Genomic DNA, 24,960 nt, shown 5'->3' on the forward strand with positions numbered 1-24,960 from the left:
ACTGCTGTAAAACAACTCAAGGTGGCTTGCATGCTGAGTGTGTTAGTAATTCCCTTTCAACTCAGACAACCACAAAAACAATACCTATTGGTAGGTATTTTCTGAGGTCTCTATACCAGAGCTGCTGATAGGCCCCTTCCTGGGATGATACTCTTGGTCCCACCTATCGAGGGGTTAAAGCCGTCATTCCACAAAGCCATTTCTCTTTTTGCCTCTCAAGATGGTAAGGTAAGTCAGTCTGTGTTTGGTATCGGAGCATGTTTTGAAAAATAGCTATGAGTCTACTGCAGTTCCCTTTCACAGAATCGGTGACTCCTGATCCACACTTTTTCTTTTTATCTTTTCTAAGCCTGCTACCACAGAGCCACTGGGACTTCTGTGACATCTGCTCGGTTTTTCAGCCCAGAGTCTATCACTATAGGATGAATAGGGCCATGGGGATAGATGCTTCGTCCCCCTGGAGGAGCCATCAGCAGCCCTCGGAGCCCTACCCCCACTACTCCAACTGTCGCAGAGCCCCTCGCAGGACATCCCCTGTGCTCAGGCTCCTAAGTGGACACCCCGTAGTTACTCCCCGTCTCCGCAAGTGAGACGGGTGAAGCGCTGATGGCAGATGAGGGACATTATGAACCTGAAGGTGCAGATGGCCCAGGTCCTTAAGGTGTTGTCTAGGCAGCAAGCTCCTGCGGCGCTGGTGGAGGTCCCGGCCCTGATAACACTCGCACCAGCTCTGGTTCCTAGGTCTCTTATGGGAGCCCAGACCGAGCTGGAACCGCAGCCCTTGATGACAGAGGAGGATATGCTGTCTATAGCGGCCTCCCTGTGTGACAGCTCCTTCCCCAAGGAGATGGAGGAGGGAGAGGAACAGGCGCTGCTAATCGAGGCGGAGGCTAGTTTGCCACCATTGTCCAGCTCCATGTCAACACACTCTACAAATTTTTTGCAGGTCCCCTGTGCGACACCGACGGAGCCCCGCTGGTCCAAGTTTAGGATGCAGGCAGTGGCTTCCAGGCTGCAGTTCTTCCTACTGATCCCTGATTTTATGGAAGAGCTGTGCTCCTCTTGGGATCGACCGGCGTCAGCGCCGAGTTTGTTGAAGCAAGCCAATCAGCTGGGTTTGACTCAAAGTGGTGGCTCAACGCATTTCATTTACACCCCAAGCGCGACAGACACAGTCGGCTGTCAGTGTCTCTCACGTGCTCCGTGGCTCTGCAATGGTGGAGGATGCCCAATCACCTGCACTAAGGTATGAGGATGGGTGGTGTTAACTAGCCAAGTGGTAACGACAGACGCCTCAAACTTGAGTTGGGGGGCAGTCTGGGACAGCAGCGGATTCCACGGCACGTAGTCGAGCTGTTGGATAGCCCTGCACATAAACATGCTGGAGCTGCAGGCTGCTTTCCTGGCTCTCAAGCATTTTCTTCCAGTGTTGCAAGGAACACACATGCTGGTCCGAATGGACAACACATCAGTGGTGGCGTATGTCAACCACCAGGGTGCCCTCCAGTCCCCGGGGTTGCATAGCATCGATTTCCGGCTCCTGAATTGGGCACAATGAAACCTGCTGTCCCTACCGGCGACGTGTCTTCCTGGAGTGGCGAACTGGGCACGGACCTCCTATAGTATTCGTCAGAGTGGTGGCTCCACCCTCAGGTTGCACATTTGAGAACAGTTTGGGAAGACTGAAGTCCATCTCTTCACCTTGGCGGAGACAACGCATTGCCCCCTGTGATATTCCCTCCACTGCTTAGGTGGTCCACTCGTCGTCGATGCCCTAGCCCACGAGTGACTTAAGACGCTCCTTTGTGTTCCCGCCAGTGCTGTTGCTCCCGGCCTTCTTGGAGAAGGTCTCTTTAGAAAAAGTGACAGTTCTCCTAATGGCCCTTCAGTGGCCCAGGAGAATTGGTTCTTGACCTTGTGCCAGCTCATACAAGGCTAGCCCTGGGAGATCCTGCTTCACCTGGATCGCTTCAGTCATATGAGAGGCAATCTCTTGTATCTGGAACCGGTCAGGTTCCAGTTATGGGTCTGTTCCCTGAGCGGGACTGCTGGACAGTGCTGAGGCTATCAGACGCAGTTGTGGGTACTCTACAGAGCACTAGGGTAGACTCCACTAGGTCGCTTTATGCCTATAAGTGGAAGTATTTTCAGAATTGGTGTGTGACTAGGTCATGACCCAATTTCTTGCCCCATGCCAGTTATCTTGCAGTTTCTGCAAGAACTGCTTGATGCTGGTAGGTCACCTTCCACATTGAAGATGTATTTAGTATTTAATCTCTACATACCATGCCCCTGTAGATTCGATATGTACGGTGAGCATTTTTTGAGCCCATAAACTCCATAGAGTTGAAGCATCTGTCTATGAAGACAGCCTTCCTCTTGGCTATCACCTCTGTCTGTGCACAGCTCCTGTAGAGGATTTGGGACGATGGCAGCAGGGTGTCACTGTATACAAACCCTGCTTTCCTCCCCAAAGTGATCACAGCCTTCCACATGTCTGTGGAACTGGACTCTTTCCATCCACCCCCATTTTCTTCAGCGGATAGGAGATTTAACTTCCTCGGCACTGAGATCTTACGTGGATAGAACAAGAGCGCTGCGCCATTCTGACTAGCTCTTTACTTGCCACGGTTTATGGACCCTAGGACAGCCCCTCTCAAAACAGCAACTGTCCCACTGGATTGTGAATACAGTCTCTGTGGCATATGACAGTGTTGGCTTACCCCCACTTGGGAGAGTATCTGAGTACTCCAATAGAGGGTTGGCTACCTCTTAGGCCCTCTTCAGAGGGGCATCACTGTCCGATATATGTACGGCAACTAGCTGGGCTACGCCGCATACGTGCTCCAGGTTCTACCGCTTGAATGTGGTAGGTCCTTCTTTGCCTTCAATAGGCATGAGGGTCCTTGAGGTTGCACCGGTTGACAGTTCTGGTATACATTTCCCATATGTAATGTTTTGGTGGTCGTCCTCGAATTGAAAGGGAACGTTAGGTTTCTTACCGTAACCCTGAAAGAGAAGACGACCACCAACCAACGTGGTAGCATCGGTCGCCCTCACGGTTTCGATTCGAAAAGAGAAATGGCTTCCATGGAATGATGGCTTTAACCCCTCAGTAGGCAGGTCCCCGAGGGCATCATCCCAGGAAGGGGCCTATCAGCAGCTCTGGTATAGCTCAGAAAATACCTACCGATAGGCAGGCATATCCCATACGTAATGTTTTGGTGGTCGTCTTCTCTTTCAGGGAACCAGGGTTACGGTAAGTAACCTAACAGTCTGTACCTTATTTTTATTTTAGTTGCTGATCCCTGTTGTGACATAGCTCTCAGCACACAAGGAACCAGAGCGGGCTAGGATGCAGAATTCAATCTGGCTGGACAGACCACTGTCAGGCAGACGTATTTCTGGCAGTTGGGCCTGTTGGTGGCAAAGCTGAATCTGCTCGGTTTGTGTGTCTGAGATTTGTAGGAGATTAGATATATTTCAAGATGTCTGTTTCATGGTCTCACTCCTTCCAAAAGGCAATCATTAAAAGATTGGGTTTCTGGAAGCATCAGCAGAAGAAAGGCTCCAGGCCTAAAGTAAACCACTTAGATAATACTTTGGTAGGAGTGCTCTGAATTACACTTTAGACACATTTGTAGAGTACACTGAAGTGTATATTTTTGCAGTGAACGTTGATATCATCAGTTTTGAAGTGGTTAAAATTGCTCCCAAAATTGCAAAGAAAAAAAGGCTTAAAAATAAGCTTGTATGTTATAGGGTTATATAAAAACAGTATACAAATTCATGACCATGAATAGAGTTAAGACTGTAATGCGGAACTATAATACTGAAAGGTAAACAAAAGTAACATATTTACAGTAATTGGCATCTAATATTACACTTTAAGTACATTCATGAAGGACCTTTGCCAGATTCGTTACAAGGAAATGAGAGTTATAATTATAGTTCTTGTATGGCCCACTAGAACCTAATAGTCAATTCTGGAGGTTTTGAAATCTTTCTCCAGCTTCTGATCTGATGTGTGACCCCAGAGGCAAGTCACTTCACCTCTTTCTTTCTGCCTCAGTCCCAGGGCTGTCTTAATCACTTTGGGCTCCAATGGAACGAGATATGACCTGTCATTTTGGCTCAAAAAATAAATAGTACTTGGTTTTTGGTTTTACTTTACCGGAATAGGTACCATAAAATGAATAAATAATACACAGTATTGTCATGTAAAATGTAGATTATGTTGTTAATAGAATATCAATAATAACACTAAATATATATATTTTTGAATTGCACATTTTTGCAGTATTTTTGTTGTTTACATTAATTTGCATCAAACCCAAAATGATATAGTTTTACAACCATTTTTTGTAGCGCAGTTCAGGATTTAGCTGCATTTAATTTCTCAAAAAAACTCCACTGATTTCCTGATTTTTCAACCTAATATTAAATAAATTCCAAATGTAATCTTTGACAAAGGGATAAACAGCCAAATACATTTCAGCTAGAAGTGAAAAGTTGAACTGAAAAATAACTGAAATAATCAATTTCTTGTGTCGACTTCTCCAATTGTTTATCCCCCTACTTAAATAATTAATTTGCTTGTCTTTTTGAGATAAGAATTAGATGTGTTTTTGTGCAGATGAAATGTGCAATGCCCTTGAAGTGTAAAAAGTATTAGTATTATTAGAGATTTCAACCTACCCGCGTATCTCTTGCTGGGCAGGGGGTTCATTATCCAGCTCCTCTGAGGGTCACACCGCTACACAGACAAGTTTGACAAGCCAGTCCCAAAGGACTTTCACTCATAAGTTGCTGTGGAGAAGCTCCTGGCAGCTGATGTTCTGGAATTGTAATTAAAGATGAGACATGCACTCTTCCCAGCTCTGCATGCCATGAGATGATTAGGTTTTCCAGTACTGCTGATCTATTCTTCATAAGCATGTGAGAGCAAATGCATAATAAACAAAACAGCAGGCCCTGTGGTCATGGGCAGGGTCTGGTTTTGAAACAAAGGACCACCTTAAAAAAAGGCTGCGACTCAACCGGATTATGAATGCAATTCTCTCTTCAGCCTTCCACAGGGGCCCCAAGGGACATTTCCAGTTCAAGCAGATCCATTTCTAGGGAAGTGTTTCCTCCAATTGTGGTTGATGCTAGATACAGTAAACCCCATGTATTGGAGAACTAGGGAACATGGCAAGTATACATGCAAAATAACTAGGCAACTCTTGCCCCACATTGTGAGAATGTGTTTGAAATTTGTAAATTTATATTTAGATTACTTTTGTCCTATTTTCTTCTGCCTGTGGTGGGTTACATTGACAAAGTTTCAAGCGCTTTCCAACAGAAATTGACACAAGTTATTACAATGAATCTTGGTACACACTTCAAACAGTAGTTTTAACATTCACATTCAATTAAACTTGGGCATTCATTCCAAGATGTTGATACTGAAAGAATAGAAGCACGCTAAAAGAGCAATGTTCCTGTATTGACGGTGTGCTATATCAAGTAAATATACAGAATGTTGTAAAAAGTCAAGCACTCACCAGGTATCTACTCTACTTATATATTTATTATTATAACATCTTTATGAAAAAACAATGACTCTTATTCATGCAGATGCGTTGCGGCCACTAACCTTCGTCCGTACAATAACACAGTGCTTGACTTTTTACGACATTCAACATGTTGATACTACCATACACTATTAACTGCTCACTAGCTGCACATTTAGAAATGCTAAAATAAACTTAATCAATTCAATGACAAATATTTTGACTCGTTAGTCTTTTTCAATGTCTGACTATTTGCGCTATTTGAAGAAATATTCTGTTCTGATATCTAAGGGTTAACACACCAGTATTATGTACTTAAACAGCAAGACAATTGTATCAGCAAATATATTTTCATGTATTTTAATATTGCTCTGAATAATCAATTAGTAATTTATTTAAACAGTTAGAACTGAATGTGGTTAATCAATTGTAAATTTCAGTAGATCAAATTACCTAATAAGAGTCTCATCCAGGTGCAGAGAAATGATCATACTGGGCAACAGCAGGCAAGGAAAAATATCTGAAACATGAAAGTAGAATAGATGAATGTTCAAATATTAAGAGGCAGTAGAATTAATAAAAACTGTCATATGCTGTGATCAACTTAATAAAACATGGAGCACCACAAGGCTTAAGATCTTTAGACAAGCAGCAGTGGTTGCTATTATATGACTGGTAGGTTTTTCCACTGATAGACTGTAAGAAGCCTAGTGCCATTGCCCTATGTGTACGAAAAGTGTGCCGATAGAAGCATAACATTAGTATAACTGGAGTTAATAATAAGCAGCTGTTTAACCTATTTTTTTTATATATACATTTTTATCAATGCCTAACAAGATCCTTGAAACACTTATATACATGTGTTAAGTTTCTTTTAGTGTTGTTATATAGTTTACCATTGACTAATTGATTAACATTACGGATGAGCCTAATCATATCCAGTGTTGCCTTTGATAATTCACAAGATGACAATCACAAAACAAGATTCAAATGGGACCCAGAAAGTTTTTTTTTTTCTTTTTTTTTTTAAGTCCCTACCGATTTTTTTTTTTTTTTTTTTTTTTTTTTTTGCTTACTCACTGCTTCAAGGGCTAAAAAAAGTCACCCCTACCACCAGTCAATAACATATGGTGGTCCATTAGAGATTTTGGTGGCCCTCATTTTTTTTTTAAGTGAACCTAAAAATAAAAATAAAAATCTGGTAATCAAACTGACATATTTTCAACTGAATTAGGCAGATTGAGTCTTTGTCGACCAGGGTACTATCGAATTTTGTAAAATAATTTCTAACATCGATAAAATCAGCTCAAAGCAGCTCAATTCGATACTAGTCCTTTAACTCTCAATAGATAGGCTTCCCCCAAGCTCTCTTTATAGCCCATAATGCTTTGCGTGCAGTGTGACAGAAGTCCCCATAGATACTCAGCGGAGTTAAGTATCGTAGTGTAATAAAATGTCTTTGCTAGTTTGCCCCAGGACGAATCATTTTTATTATCTTATGAGCATTCAGGCCTCTGCAGTGGCTGGCATGGTGAAAAAGGGGAGGGAGATTAAGGCAGAATTTGTCACCATAGAGAAGATACCAGACGGTGCCTTGGGTCTATGTGACATTTCATTATCACTCATATTGAAGCTTAAATCTTTGATAAAGCATTTAAACGTATTTCAACAAGTAAAACAATCAAATGTCATAACAAATGGATGCGATAAATGACTAGAAAGAAGACTTGAAACCAGGGTACATTTGTAACAACAGCATGTTAGATACCAAACGATAGCATTGTGTGAATGAGGGTACATTTTGATATTACCCCAGTCGACAAAGGACCCACTGCCTGAATTAGGACTTCACAGTTTGCATCAGCAAGAGAAAAACTCACAAGAAAGACTTTTACTAAGTATTACTTGAAAGACATGGCAAATATTAAATATGTATAACAGATTAGTACATCTGTTTTTATGGCATTTTACTCATATTAAATGCTCATTTAAAAGCCCCACTGATTTAACTAAAAAGCAAAAGATGTCATACCGTCACTTTTCTTGTGTGTACTTTGTCATGCAAAAAAAAAAAAGTACTTAAAAGTAGACACAGCATTTACTTATTTTTCATTCCCTGCCATTATTGTTTCTTTGCAGTAAACAACTTGGCCAAATACATGTTTTCAAAATAATAGCATTAATGAGGTTTACAGATGCTTTTAGCTGAACAAGCAATTGGAAACTGTCAAATTTAACCTAACTAAACAGTTTAAATAAAATGAAAAGGGGGCGTTGTTCAATGAAAAAAAAAAAAAAAAAAAAAAAAACTCTTGTTCTGGTTCTCGTTTATTACATTCCTCATACAGAAAATATGATCACAACATAAAAAAAAAAAAACATTGATCACCATACATAACATTTCCCTTGCAAGTTGGGCAAGAGTTGGAAAGCATGTCATGTACCTGCATCTGTATCCCCCAGATCTGAAGCTCTGACTTTACCTGTAAAGACCGCCACACTTCAGATGTGATGTGATTTTTCATTGGGCGACAAGATACTTTCACAGTGACATGATCATACACACCAGAAGTGACACAGAAGCGATGTGACAGATTGTATTAATCTGCCAGTTTTCCAATTATAACAAATTGATATTGACAAAACTATGATCAAGACTGGTACATATTCATCACCATGATGTAATAATTATGAGTGTCTTGTCTGATGGAATTTCAACATATATGACAATAAATCACACATGCCAGGCTTATCCAGTGCCTTTGAAATGGACACCCATATATTACCTTTCAAATCTATATCTTCAGAATTATGATGATCTTTGTCATAAAACTCTTTTTTTCCATGGCAAAGTATTATTTTGGATACTGCTTCACCCTGCTCGACTACGTGCATTGAAGCTATTGTCTGATTGATCACCCTAGTTGTTGCACGACAAATCTCAAAAAATAGGATTCAATTCAGTTTATTTCGCATTCCTCCAGTGTCAACCTGATGTCACCCCCGCATTGCCCGTCATGTTGTCGGGGGTGTGAAAGATACTTATCAAAAGTACAGGCTCCATTCAGTTTCGCTTGTTGCATCGTGTCTGGTGTTTACCAGCCATTAGAGATCACTATTTGGCAGCTTGGGTTGTGTCTGAAACCTATTCTAGGCTGTTTAGTTCTTTATTGTTATTATTATTATTATTATTATTACTATTAATTTCTTATTATTTATTTCTTAGTAGACTCCCTTACCCAGGGTGACTTACAGTTGTATACAAAAATACATATAAAAATTATAGTATAATTAAGAGCAAGATACAAAATACAGTGACTTCATTCCTAATAAGAGCCAATACAAAACACAGTACGATTTGATATCGGGGAAGTTCAAGAGCAGATAACAGTGTTGATAGTTACATCAGGGTTAGATATGAGTGCAAGTCAAATACAAAACACTACATATTGTGTTAAGTGCAGGATTAAAAACAGTAAAATAGTGTAAGTTAAATTGCATTAAAGGCAGAGTGTTATATTGAAGGGAAGAGTTGAGTTTTAAAGATGTTGTCTGAAGAGGCGTGTCTTGAGGAGGAGCCAGAAGATGGTCAGGGATTGGGCAGTCCTGACATCCGTAGGAAGGTCTTTCCACCACTGCAGGGCGATGGTGGAGAAGGAGCGGGCTCTGGAGGCAGGGGAGTGAAGCAGAGGTACAGCCAGTCTTCTACTGCAGGTGGAGAGCAGAGGTCGGGTGTGGGTGTAGGGAGAGTTGAGGGTCTGGAGGTAGATGGGTGCAGTCTGGTCAAGGCATTTGGGCTGCAAGTGGTGATCGTGAGCCAGCGGAGTAGTGGAGTAGCGTGGGAGAAATGAGGCAGAGAGAACACCAGGCAAGCAGCGGAGTTCTGGGTAGAGTTCACATGCAGAGTTCAAATACAACAATTTTATTGTTCCTTTTATCTTTTTTTATAATATTTATTAACTTGCCTGTTGTTTACAAAAGGGATTGGTTGGAAGATAGTGTTACTCTATCTAAATAAACAATCTAAATCTAAAGACAGAAAGAACCTGCTTTAATAAGATGTGGGATCTTATCGCTTGCATATGTTACCTGTATCCCCTCCAGTTACTTGCCTTATTTTGATGGCAGTTCTTCTTGGGGCATCCCATTGGGACAGGCTGGGAGGGGGCTTGCTAATCCTGGAACATATTACATATAGAATGAGAATAAGAAGAATGAAAATGTGCTTATATTTCTTCAGTGGAGCCAAGCTGTCAAGCCTAATTGTCTGTCTTGATCTGCTTTGAAATGTAGAGTTGGCCAAAAACAACAGTGGACAGGCAGACTAGATTTAGAACGAATACATAAACAGCTTCATGACATTTTTAAATAGAAATGTACAATTGCACCCCTTTGTATAAATATCGAGCAGGACACAGAATAGACAATTTATTGAAAAGAGCTGATTTTAGAAAGCTTTAATATGTAAATCCAAACCTTCGCTTGCACATCTCGCCATCTTGGTATTAAGAAATTGAAAAATAATTAATTATATAAAACCTGTCATGTAACTTAATAGGTTGCAAAAATGAAATGTGGCAAAAATGAAATTCTGATTTGAATGATTAGTAGAATAGCTCTTGTTTTAAATGTGATGCCTTTGTGTAATTTTATCCAACAGCAAAGGAAATGTAAGACTTTCGGGCAACAATGACGCTTCACATTCTGGTATTTATTTTGCATATAATTCATCTGTATGAACCAATTTATCACATTTAAAGCACAATTAAATGCTGTCCAAATTGAAATATGCCATGTGGTACATTAGCATGCCAGTAGAGAAGGATCTACAAACCATTTCTTCAAAGTGAAAGTTAGTGTCATTCATCTGTCAGCTGAAATGAATGTAATGTGTTGCAGTAGTCAGAAGTGACATTCATTAAACTGTGCCAAACCGTATAAATACAATGGCCACATGGCCTTGTGGAACACTGCTTTACTGACTGCTTCTTACTGTAAATTAAAGTCTCCTAGAATGTAAGCCTTAAGTGCAAAATTACTGAAATATCCTCCGTCTCTCACTCAGTAGCATTAAATGTTGTGTTACAAAAACTTCAAAAGGCTAAAGATTGACTGTTTCATATGGTTGTAGGACCTGGTTATATGTAGAGCTATTAACCTTGCAATAACATAGCCTTGCTGAGTAAAGCTACTGGAAAAAAAGAATCTCAGTATAATTGTAGTTTATTATATAAATACTTAAAATATATGGGAGGAAAAAAGCACTGTGCTGATTCCACGTTTTTTGGGATAAAAATAGAATGGAATGTAGGGATTGGGTTGTACTTGCAATACCAGACTGTGGTTCCCTGGCTTTTGGTTTGACTTTGGTGATGCCACAAGACCACATGTCTACAACATGCTGCTGATGTTTTTAAAATCAGAATTGACCTATTTCTTTCACAATATTGAAGCTATATACCCTATTGTTGAAAATACATAAAAATAGAAATAAATACAATGAACTTTCTATTATTTGCACTAATTGAGACCAGGATGTGTTGGTAAATATCAATTGGTTTAGATAATCTGTATTACAGATTTACTGTAAACATGTTAACATTTGTTGACATTCCCAGTCCAGAAACTACCTTCAGTAATAAATACTGTACAAGTTCCAACACCTCCAGTTCTGGCATCCCCAACTCTAGTCTCATTACGTGGTTGGCCTCTTTTCATGCAGCAGTTGACTGCATCAATGTTTTTATCAGGTTTCTTATTAGGTAAAGATATATATCTATATATATATATATATATATATATATATATATATATATATATATATATATAATATACACACACACACACACACACACACACACACACACACACACAGAGATTACACAGTACTTTATTCTTTACTGACAGCTTCTTGCCTTCAAACAGACTGCAGACTGCCTGAACAAACATTTTGTCCTTGTTAAATACCTGCCTGCTAATCACAGGCAGTGACTCTTGTTCAATCAGAACCAGGTTCACCTCGTCCTGGCTCCCTCCTGTGACATTCTGGGAAATGTAGTTTTTAAGCCCTTCTTGGACTACCCATTTTCTACTCCCCTCCCGACATTCACCGTCGCCTCTGCCTCTCTCTCTCTCTCTCTCTCTCTCTCTCTCTCTCTCTCTCTCTCTCTCTCTCTCTCTCTCTATATATATATATATATATATATATATATTGCTTGCTTCTTGCTTTTACATAATAAAGTGTTCTCAATTATTACCTGGTTGGTAATTATGAAGTGCATTACACACCACATTACTCTTTACAGTTTGGATAACAAAGATATTCAAGGTTTTAATATAATAATGCCACCATGTCAAGAAGATACCACTAGTTTACCTTACTGTATCTCAGTTTTGCTTGTACGTTTCAGTTTTTTTATTTTCATTGAATAGATTTAAAAAAAACATTCACTCAGCTTACTACAGCACATTATTTTGCTGTCAGCTCTTAGTTTCAGTTTGTCATTGTTGATAGATGAATCATGCTGCTAACACAGTGATGTTCAACTTGGTTTTTTTTTTTTTTTTTTTTTTTTTTTTTTTTAAACTTAGAGAGAACCAGAATGTAAACTAAAGTTCTGGTTAAGCTGTAATATTTATATTGTATTTTATTGATCCTCATGAAGTAGGCAGATTTATTTTTATTTATTTTTTATTTTTTAGCAGTTCATTATATAAACGTAACAAACATATTCATTCCAAAAACACAGCCCTGCATGGTTTCTTTTCTGGAAATCCTACAGGCAGTATACTGAGAGGATACAGCTGGAAATGATGTGAAGACAGACAGAGGGAAGGAGAAACTTCTTTACACAGAGAATGGTGAGGGCATGCAATGGGTTACCTGGCCTTGTTATTGAGGCACAATCACTTGGATGGATCGATCAATCAGGTGGGCCGATGGCCTACTCCCGTTTACACACGTTCTTATGCATGTGAAAACTCATTTGGACTGAAAAGATGATTTCTATCCATCACAATATTTGCTTACTTTTGTGTATTTCAAAAGTAGAATAACAATCTCTCGGAAAAATATCAATGTGACAAAGGACAGTAAGCGCGAATAATAAAGCATTATGCATGGTACCTGTCACACTTTTTTCCCCTGTTTACTTGCATATAGAGAACAACTCAAGACCCAGAGCCCTCAAAGACCTGATCACCCAACTTACTACAGCACATTATTTTGCTGTCAGCTCTTAGTTTCAGTTTGCCACTGTGGATAGATGAGTCATGCTGCTAACACAGTGAAGTTCAACTCTGGTTATATTTCTTGAACTTGGAGAGAACCACATCATTTTATTTTATTTAAAAAGCAGTTCTATATTTGGACCGTTCTGTTTTGTTTCCACCCATGGCTGCCTGTTTAGGTGCGACCTTAAGACTCTGAATAAGCTAATGAAACTAGACCTGGGCTGCTCTGCATATCCTGGCAATGAGTGATGGCTGTTCATGACTGATCTTTTGCAAGCAAAAATTGAAAATATATATATATAATGGCGGGCTGCTCATTGTTTAACAGTTAAAACCTCAACCATTTTCTCTTGGCCTTGAGTTGAAAGCATGCAAATGAATCAGAAGTCTAGGGTGACATGTACTAAACATGCGCAGTGCTATTAGTGACTTTTTAAACAATGCTTTGCAGCTGCAGTTTTTCTTTGCGGTTCAACCTTAGATGAATATGCAATTATGGGCATAAATTCTGAAAATGGGGTGGCGATAGTGCAAACGAGGGTTCTCAAATTTTGTAATGAGATGTACGAAAGCTGACGGCAATTGTGACACTTACAATTGCATCAATTTGTTAAGAACTTCTGAAAGCATGTTTTCAACAGTCGTAATTGTTGCTGGCATTTCTCAGTCCACTTTTTCTCTTGCATTGCCAGGTGCTCAATGCATTTATGAGGTGAACACCTAAGTACCTAATTTTCACTAAAGACAGGATATTCTTACAAACCTTGAAAACAAATTCCTATGACATTTCTGGTTTACCCAACATGTTGGGAGCAATAGTCTGCACATGTGTCACTAACCCCTCCAGCTATTTCTGAAGATCTGTATAGGACCATGATCTATTTTGTGTCAATTGTCTCGGCTACTAAGTAGTCCAAATTAATAATAATAATAATAATAATAACACTATGTAACACAATTTTTGTTCCTGGGTAGTAAGTGTTATTTCCTAATTGCTTATGCCTCAAAAGTATATAAAATGGCTATTATTCCCCACAAACTTTGCTTTTGTGACCAGGACAGTGATATTTCAAAATACCACTATAATTGTAAATACAGTATAATTGTAAATCTCGAAAAACTACTCACTTCTAAATCTTTTGTAGTCATCTTTGTATTACTTTAGTATAAATACATGTTAATTTGGATTCATATGTTGTTTTTTTCTGACTTTATGTGAATGAAAAGACACACATTTTCCCATTTCCCCATTGGAAATAGTGATATTTTGAAATATCACTGTCCTGGTCACAAAAGCAAAGTTTGTGGGGAATAATAGTCATTTTCTATACTTTTGAGGCATAAGCAATTAGGAAACAACACTTACTACCCAGGAACAAAAAAAAAAAAAAAAAATTGTTACACAGTGTAATAATAATAACCCTGCTAAAATCATTTAGTTTCAATTAAAAATGATCTTTTATTCGCATTGAACACCAATGTGTACAAAGCAACAGCATGATTTATTTTGTGCTAACGGTAGGCTAAAGTAAAGAGAAAGTGCACTAGGTATTCATTTGATTTTACTACTGTACTGTATACTGTATAGGCCTACTGCACAGATTAATATTTTTACATAATGGAATGTGCAGCCTACCCAAAACATACGACAAAATGTATACTTTGCAAATTGTCACAACGAAAATGAAAATGGTGGTATGTTTGTGCTGCAACTGGCCCATCTTAGTACATCTACTCCTCAGTGTTTAAAAACGTTCTTATTTATGTCTGAGGTAAATTATGGCTACAGAGCTTCATTAGAAGCAACAGGTTTATTCACATGTTTACAGGAAGCAGGTTGCTTTGTTCTACTTTAGAAGTTTTTGTTTGTTTTCCCCTCTGTTTAATTGGTTGAGAGGATAAAACATGAAACAGAAGGTTATGTCGTTGTGTTAAGGGCAACAAAAGAGCTGCTTTGTTGTGGAACAGGCAATTAAGAACTTGCTTTGCACAGCACCAAAACACATCTGGTATTCCTAAGTATTTCACTGTATTGAAAGACTGATAAAGTATAACTATTATATAATAAGAATTAGCCTAAATAGAACTTAATACTGCACATCATAGAAGGTCCGTAGGTACTGCTGCTGTAGATTCCCGTGTCGTTTTTCTCCTTGTCATTAAAATATGAAAAAACAAATTTAAAAAGGATGTGGGTGATGATGGGTGTTCTAACTGCTGCTGCCCCACAGGCATTTCAGGTTCAAAAGAGTTTAGCATACTCAAATATCACACTTTTTGGACATATATTTCCTTCTTGTACTGTAGCTATTTTGATAACTTACATCTTGTTGACCTTGAATTTCATTTTTCTTGGTCTCAAACATAACCCTGGCTAATCTTAGCTTTCACTAGCCCACACTGATCTTAGTTCTTAAATGAGGTACACAAATCATCTACAAATGAAAGCTAAATTAACAGTAGTCAGCAATAAAAGGCTACTCCAGGCTCACAGTTGCTATATTTCATACTCCTCAGCATTCTATGTATAATGTCTAGAGTCAATGAAAGAAGTACAGTTAATTTCTGACGGGAACATAAACCACACCATGGCAGGCCTTTCCACTCTATTTTTTAAAGCCCCATTATGTAGTGTAAATTGACTCAAATACACAGTAGTGGGTGAGTTTATGTTCCAAGAAGCATGCCAAAGAAAATGGAAATAATCTACAATCTTTCTCGGTGGAGGTAATGGGCATCTCAGTGTTGGTTTTCCTTTTATTAATTTGTCCATGAATAGTTTATTCACTGATTTTAATAGAGCTTAGGATAATTTCTAGCCAGACAGCGATGTTGAATATATATATATATGATACAATCCCCCATCAGCTGTGTAACATTTTTAAAGCAAAATATGGATACAACAAAACATGGTCTTGTACAACAATTTGGATACACCGGCTACCTGTATGCTGCATTAGGCCTTGTGAATGTCAATGATGACTTCATTGTTTGTAATAGCATTTTATTGGACTGTGTATCTTAATAATTAAACAGGCTTCTACAAAGCAATGGGAATTGAGAATACTTAAAGATATGTGGTAGTCTCTTTAAGACCACAATATGTTATACAATAGGGTGCACATGAAGAAAGGGACATGGATTAGTGCAGGCTTTTGCTTCTCTAACCCAGTCCTCATGTGAATCAATTTTAAGTGATCAGCAAATTCAATATTTAACATAATAGTATGAGGACTTGATAGCGCAGTGGGTTTTTTCTCTGATAAGGGCACTCACCCTTCTCCACAGGGAGCTGGGTCTCAATCCGGTCTAGGTCAAAGTTACTGAAAGTCATTATTTCTGGAAGCTTAGAAGCACATAAGGTTAAACGAGTTCTGATGGTTCCTCAGTTCACCTCTCAATGGGCATCTCCATCTTACTCTTGGCACTAATTCTGTGCCTCTTTCGCGCAGAAGACTTTCTGGCAACATTTGGGTGACATAAGAGGAAAAGACAAGCAGGTAGGATAATGTATACACAGTTCTGTCCTGTGGGGTTTAGACTCACAAACAGAATTCTTTGAATTTGGGGCCCTTTTCAGCAATGACTTTCCATAGTAAAACACACTGCACCAGTTATATTATTAAGCTGCTTTTCAAAGTAGACAATTAGCACAACATCTGTATGGTTGTCTGTAAACCTGGTATCAGAGAAGATGCAGAGAAAGATTAGTAGGTTTTAAGTAGGTTTTAATGAAAATGCATGACGTTCAAAGCAATATCTCCACAGCCATAAAAAAAAGGTATTTCTTAGTATATACAAAATACCATGCCAAAAGTATAAATATCTCAAAGTTTCTATTAAAGTGTACTAGTTTGTGACAACTGAGTACTGGACTTGTAGAGTAGTCATATAGCCAAAAGAGTCAATTCTAGATGAAAGAAAGAGCAAGATACCGATAGTACTGTACATGGTTGATAAATACTATGCCAGTATGTTGTTGGTAAAACAAATAGCATTGTGCATAATTGTTTTGTCTTCTATAATTTAGCATGTTGTAACACTGATGTACTCTGGTTTATTTGACTTTTAACAGAGCACTAGTTTTACCAGAGAACCGTACATGTTTGCATGCAATTTACCATTTTATGAGAACTAATGAGTATGGGTTACACAACTAAGTGAAGCCTTATTTTTAGTCTAAAGGAGACAGGTCAGTGTTTAAGCTTTTGAAAACCTGTATTTATAACAGCATTATTGTGCTGTACATTTAAAGGTGCACAACAGCCATTAAGCCTGGAAACCACAAATGTTACTACCTCCACTCTGCTTGTATTTTAGGGAGTTTATCTTTGAAATGTAATCCTGGAGCTGTTTTGTGTACTGTATCTCTTACTGGCCACAATTTTAATATTATATATATATATATATATATATAATATATATTATATAATATATATTGCATTTATATAGCGCTTTTTATACAAAAGTATCGCTAAGCAGTGTACAGTAGATAGCAGAAAAAAAAGAACAAACCACAATACATTTGTATAGCATGTCACACATACAACTGCCACAGTCAAACCAATTAAATAACAATATATACATAATAATATAAAAGCAGCAATTTTAAAGTTACATTAAAACCCACTAAAATAAGAAAACAATTTTATAAAAAATGTTTTAGTCTTGAATTGAAAACTGTAATGTCCCAGATTCCCTGACAATTGAAGGCAGAGCATCCCATAATTTAGGAGCTCTACAAGAAAAAGCCCTACCTCCTTTTACTTTTGTTGACTCTAGGAATAATCAGCAGCCCCGCATCCTGTAATCTCAGAGTGTGGTTTGGAAGATACTGGGTCAGTAAATCCTACAAATAACTAGGTGCTAATACATTCAGGGCCTTGTAAGTTAACAGCAAAATTTTAAAATCAATTCTATACTGCACAGGGAGCCAGTGTAAAGAGGCTAAAACAGGGGTAACATGTTCACGTTTCCTGGTTTTAGTCAGAATTCTAGCGGTGGTATTCTGAACAAGCTACAAGCGGGATACCACATGTTTTGGGACACCAGAAAAAAAGTGCATTACAAGAATCAATTCTAGATGAAACAAAGGCATGCATTAGTCTCGCAGCATCAGATATGGAAATAATTGGTCTAAGTTTGGCTATATTTCTCAGATGGTAAAAAGATACTTTAGTAACTTCATTAATATGAGTCAAACGTTTAAATTTTGATAAGAGACTGCAAGGGTCGAGCTCTTGTAATCCCACATTTCCTTTTAAATTGGTTCTGTGATCGCACTAGCATAATAGCTGTTTTATCTGAATTCAACATTAGAAAATTCTGTGACATTCAATGCTTGATGTCTGAAAGGCAAGTAGCTAATAACACCCAGGCAGAAGAAATTCCTGGTTTTAGGGAGAAATATAGCTAGGTATCAGCATAGCAATGGAAGTTCACTCAGTGTCTGCGGATAATGTCACCTAACGGTAGCATATATAATGAAAAAAGCAAGGGACCTCAAATGTAGCCCTGTGGAACACCACAGACAACTTCTGATAATGCCAATATGACCTCTACAATAGAGACGAACTGAAACCTATTAAAAAGATTAGATTGAACCAGGATAGTATTAGGCCAGACAGTTGCACTAGGCTTTCGAGATGATTCAGTAGGATGGAATGGTCTACAGTATCAAAGGCTGCTCTTAGATCAAGAAGAATTAATACTGATGACAAGCCCAAGTCAGAGCTTATTAGCAGATTGTCACAACTCTGACAAGGGCCATTTCCGTGCTATGTGCAGCATGAAAACCAGACTGAAACTTCTTGAATATACCATTAAGAATTTTTGTAATTGAATTGCAACAACTCTCTCTAGAACCTTATCTAAGAATGGTAGGCTGGAGTTTGGCCTATAGTTACTGAGGTCCAAATTGTGTTTCTTAAGCATAGGCTTTTTCACAACTACCTTAAGAGCTGAGGGAACTATACCTGAGGAAAGTGTACCATTTATAATTTCTAAAGTGTGGGTATTAATAACACCAAGAACACCTTTTAATAGTTTTGTAGGAATAGGATCAAAAGAGCACGTAGTAGCTCTCATATGTTGAACTATTTCTGTCAGTTCCTGTAAAGTAATAAAGAAAATGCCCCCATAGTAGCATTAATAGGTGTAGTTGGTAAAATGGTGCTGCAGTCCTCCTTTAATAGAAGGTGGCTGTGGAATCTCATTTCTGATGTCTTTTTTTTAAAACTCTCAAGGAGTTACATAAGGTAAATGAACTAGAGTAGGCATGCTTGTTAATTATAGGCTTTGATTAAAAAAAAAAAAAAAAAAAAAAAAAAAAACTTTATTCCCTCCAAGGTCCCAGAATCTCTGTATAACTTCCGCAGTTAGAGACAATCTCCCTTTAGTACAAAACCGCAGGCCTAATGGATACATCTTTTTAACTAATATAAACTTTTTCTCACTTTCTTTTAGCTAATGGACTTCAGTACCTACATACAGTATACCAGTATAATATATAGTTTTGGTGGAAATGTTGAAATCTACTGCAGTTATGATGCATCCTTAACTTTGACATTGTGAGAAGGAGAAATTTAACTTTTAGTCTACAGGGTTGGGTGAAAAGTGAGAAACCACTGCACTTTGTAGCACCCACTTATGTGAAAATGGATTATCCCTCATATGTCAGTTTCACTTAAAATGTTTGGCATGGCTACCATTTCTAAGACAGCAGAAATAGGGATTTTGTTTCACCAGGGACAGTTTTAGGAATTCGAGCCTGTAAATATAACCCCATACAAACCAGACCCTGCATAGGACCACAAGAACCTAATGCAGTGTGTGATCTATATGACTTACCTGAGTCTCTTGCCTCAGCACTCAACTTAATGCAAGATCCCTGTAAACAATAATTGTAAATTAACAACAATAAAATATGAAATAAATAACAAAAAAACATTTTGGTTATGTTCTGTTGATCTCCATCAGTACTCTCACATAATTATAATTCATTTCTGATTTGCTCATAACATATCAAAGGGATGTAGATGAAAGTGCCCTCTGTAGGTAAATTTACTTGGCTAGAAAATATGGAGATGCCAAATTTGTTACTCTGTTGTACATGTCTATGGTTTTACAAAGTACTATGTGAATAAAAAATACAAAAAAAAAAACATATAAACCCAACCCTAAAGAGGGAGATTTTTAATTTTAAAAAAGGGCACAATGTATTTGGAAATTTGTTGCATTCTTGAAAGATACATTTTTTTGTTTGACATAATTATAAAATACATGTTCAACAGTTATTCTGTGTGTAATTGGTTGTCCACCATTATGAAGTGAGCTGGTTTTAGAAATTATCATAATGGTTGTGCAACTATCATTTCTGTCTGATCTGCAACTGAGTTAGTAACTGTCCAGGTAAGCCTGCATCAAGTCATCTCCAATATACTGCAGGAAAACATGATAAAAACAAGGTAAAGCAAAAAACATAGCACTAAACTGTTCATAATAAAAAAATGAAGACTGCACAACACTATTTCTGTGTTTTTTGTGTTTATTTTTTTTTTTTTGTTTTTAATACACCTTTTGCTAAATGCATTGTCTTCTATTGTTGAAGACTTTATCAAATTATTCACAATCATTAATTGTTTTCAATTAGGCACATGATGGCAGCCTTGTTTTATACAGGTCTTTGCAAAAGCCCTTTTCCCAGTTGGTAAAAAATAAATAAAATTGGAAAAGAAGGAAAATTCTCTACTATTATCTATCCTTACTCCACATTTTGACCAGATCTTTGGAGTTTAGCAAAAGACAATGGTCTATAAGGTGGGAATTTTGCCTACAAGTAATGGCTAAAATTAAATATCTACTATGGCAGTTTTCACTTTTAATGGAAGTACTATAGGTTGTATTTACATAAATCAATTTGTACTGCATAGCTCAAATCCGATTTAGGCCAGCTTGCAATTTTGCTCATTATATATTTTTTTCTAATTTGCATTCTTTTTTTAATGCAACTGCCATCTTTAAACCACTTAAGTCTCATATTTTAGACCCTTGTCTTTTCAACGAAAATTAAGATATATCTTTATTGTTTTAAAATTCATAATTCATAAGGTACTAGTGCTATAATCCCATGCATGCAGAAGTACATTTGAATATAATCTGTGTTTGTGACAGAGAAAGAAATAATCTTGGTTATAAATCTCCCTCCCAACCTGTGAGGGCACTGTGTAAAGGGAACAGAGTGCCCCAGACTGGATTGTCTGACAATTAATTCCAGGGAAAAGTGGAAGTCTGCCATCTAGAAAGGGGGCGGTGCCATTGTACACCAAGCCATAGCCCTAGAAGGGAAGTGATGTGGCAACTGTGGACTGGAGGAGAAACGATTGCAATCGCTAACCAAGGGGGCGTGACAAACGGTACAAAAGGGGAACATGGCTAAACATTCTGTTCCTTTGTTATAGCTGCGAGCCAACCCATGAAGGAGAGTAATAAAGTAACCGTGAGTATTTAGTGTTTGTTTTTTCATATCTAATTGTACTCGTTTGTTCTTATTAGATGGCTAACCCGTACAGGAAGCTGTTGCTTAAGGCCAGAACCAACGCGGAAAACACTTCACAACTGTGCACTAATAAATAGTATTGCACCACTTACACATTAGCATTCACTCTGGACTTGTGATCGGGTGTGTGTCTTTGTGTGTGTTATACTGTGTTTATTATTTCGGGACTGTAACCTGCTGTTTGGAACAGTGCAGTACACATGAGCTGTGTATTGCCTGGGTGTATTGCCTGGGAGTATTGCCTGGGATTATTCTTTGCAGTCACCAGACCGGGATTACAAAATAAACGTCTGTTTGGATTGTGAACTTTGTTGTTTGTCTTCTGTTTTGTAATCACATCACCTCTACACCTGCGCACTGCAAACCACTTTGCCACAGTGCTGTACCCAGAAAACACAACAACATAAGGTATCCCGTTAAATCATAGAGAAATGGTAGAATTCCTTAGTCAAAGAAATATAAGATGAGAACAAAAATATGCTGGTTTTATAATTCATCACATGGGTTGTATTCAGATAATAATGAATACAGATTGTTTCTGTGTATCAGACATACAGTGATGAATTATGGATTGTTATTCCTGGCTAGACACAAAAACATGGTTATAGCATCAGTTGGCTGGACCTTAAAGCATATTTTGCTTTTATTCAGCTTTCATAAAATGTATACATTTTAACATCTTTGAACCATTTCTGGTGCAGAAAAATTCTCTCCATAGCAATAGCAGCTGTTTAATATGCCATTATAACAAATAAATGTTGCCTTTGCAATCTGTGTTGAATTAACTGTGCCTTAGGGTTGGGCATATATCAGGCTTTTCTTCAAAAAAGTAAATAATTTAAAAAAGTAATATATAATGTACTTCGAGTAACAACCATTTGGGAACTAACTGATTTATCCTAAACAGATGGCCTCAGAATACTGACCTGTGGGCCACATTTAGCCTTTGGGGACCCAAGGTATGTCCCCCTGCTATCTCCAGTACCACTCCATTTGGTGTACTGACTAATTTACAAAACCCCTCCAGTTTAGAAAACTGAAGCATTTGGTACCTGCATCAGGGAATCTTAAACTAGGTCTCCAGAAATCTCTAGTCTAAATCTCTTTTCCTCTGTTTTCAGTTGGAGGTCCTGATTACAAAATAAAGGAGTACCCCAAACAAAGTCTTACAGAACCGTTGAAATGGAAGATTTTTTTTTAAAATTTGGAATCGGCAATTATTTTTCAGATTTTCTAATTACCTTTATTTCAACCCTGCCCAACTATGCTATCCCTGTGCTGACTCAGGAGAAACGAAGACGGACACACGCGTCCTCCAAAACTGGGCCGTCAACCGTCTGCTTCTTTTCACTCTGCAGGCCTGCCATACAGCCACCTCAGAGCTACAGCATCGGAAGACCACTGTGGGCAACTTACATGCAGGCCCGCAGACATCTGGCCAGTCCACAGGGGTCGCTGGTGCGTGGTAAACCGAGGACACCGTGGTCAACCTAATCCCATCCTCACCCAGGCGGCGCTCGGCCAATTGTGTGCAGCCACCTGTTAACTTCCGACTGTCCCTGGAATGAACCGCCAAACAATCCAAGTCGGTTCCTGCTACACAGCTTCCTCACAGGTTGGGAGGAAAACTGTTGACTAGAATTCATTCACTCTCTGCCACAGAGTCGTTATCATTTTGCCATCTGAGGGAAGCCATTGTAAAATGAGAAAATATTAACTCTCAAGGACTTATGCAAAGAATTTTTAAATAAATAAAAATCAACCTAGCTTCTTTACAAATACAGTACAGTAACAACCCTCCTTACTGACAGAAATGTGACAGGAAAAGGCAGCTTCTGTAAATACTGTATTAGCTTCTGCAAAAAGAAACAAAGAGCCCAAATCTGCTTTCACCTGCTGTCAATGAACAGAAGAAGCTCGCTTGAAAGAAAGGCATGCAATTAGACCCACATTGGAGACATCCCAATTTGTCACTGGAGTCTGTCATACTTCTTTTTCTGTGGAGTGATTAAAGTGTGGTCTTTCTGCTTTTTTCATATTACTCCAGAATGAGATGTTCCATGTCAAGATGTTATTTGTGTGAAAGAAAAATAACAATAATTAAATATGTGCTGCCTCAACAGATTATGCCTCTGAAGTGCATTTTACACTCATGGAACCAAGAGGATTCAATTATGTTTGTTATTGATTTGTGCTAAGAATGGGCATATGTAATCGTTTATTCAAATAATCGATTAGAAAATGGTTAATCATTTACAAAAATTACTAATCATATAGCTATCTTTAACCTCAACAAAAATAAATCGTCTGAAGAGGCCTATTAACCACGCTAAGCCTGCCACTGTAGCACAACCTATTACTATAAATAAATATTAAATAAATCATTATTTCTTTCTATGGCTCTAAATTACTTAAGGTACAATTTATACAAATACTGTAGCTATGGGTAATAGAAATAGTAATTAATACAAGAGACTACAAAATAGTTTTTTAAAAACAAACAAAAAAAAAGAATATCATACAATGTGGTATTGTTGTGGGTCATGGTATAATTATTTATACTTGAACCTCTGTGAGTAATATTATTAATAAGCAAGCCGATACTAAATGGAACCCGAATGACATTGCAGCCAATGCATTTTTCAAACATTCCAATCTGATTTGAAAACATTTTATTAAAAAAAAAAATAATAATTTTGAGGACATTTTACCAAAGTAGACACTGTAACAGTAAAATTCACACTTTGGAATAAAATACTGATCTACATGAACAGCAGGGACAATGTTAAACCACCGATGATACATTGATATATCCACCAACCTACAGAGCGAGACCCAGCTGCAAGCCTCGGGCTCTGTTGACTGCGAGACTGAGAATCTGACTTGCACAAGCAGCAGACATAAATCACAATGAACCATTACAGCTTCCTCCATGAAATGCAATCCACAAAAGAGTAACAAACCTAATAGTTGAAATGATTGATAAGGATAAATGGACTATAAGCACTGTTGACAGGATTAAATAAATAAAAAATAAAATTAAAAATAAATAAATGACATCTTGTAGTTTTAACTGTACATTTAGTTAATTACATTTATTGACTGAATGCCTACTCTGTGTTACGTTATTTATAAGGTTTCATGTAGCAGAACGTATACCAGGGCCAGAAGGTATATACTGTATTTAATACATGTTACATAATGTAAACATTATTTATATTTTATAGTTGTCCAATGAAGACACAATGTATTGATTCATTGTAATCTGTACTGCATGTTATAAAGTCGCCTTTAATTGCTGTTCCAAAATTAAGTTGAGCTTTATGCATGTTGTACAATAATGCAATTGGTTAATCATTTAGTACTTTTTGTGTGTTCGATTATTAAAATATACAGAAATGTCCATCCCTAATTTGTGCACATTTGTGCACTAAAATAGCATTGTCCTGTTTTGTAACTAGTTTCGTATGGGAAAAAAATACAATCAGGGACTTTGTTGCAGTAAAGTAAAACCATTTGACATCCATTATAAACAGTGCCTTTGTCATTTATTTCAAATCAGGGACTCCTGTCTCTCAGTTCTTGGCCAAACTGCACTTTGTTAAAAAACAATAG

This window comes from Polyodon spathula, chromosome 4 (genome assembly GCF_017654505.1).
Source record: "Polyodon spathula isolate WHYD16114869_AA chromosome 4, ASM1765450v1, whole genome shotgun sequence".
Lineage (NCBI taxonomy): Eukaryota > Metazoa > Chordata > Actinopteri > Acipenseriformes > Polyodontidae > Polyodon > Polyodon spathula.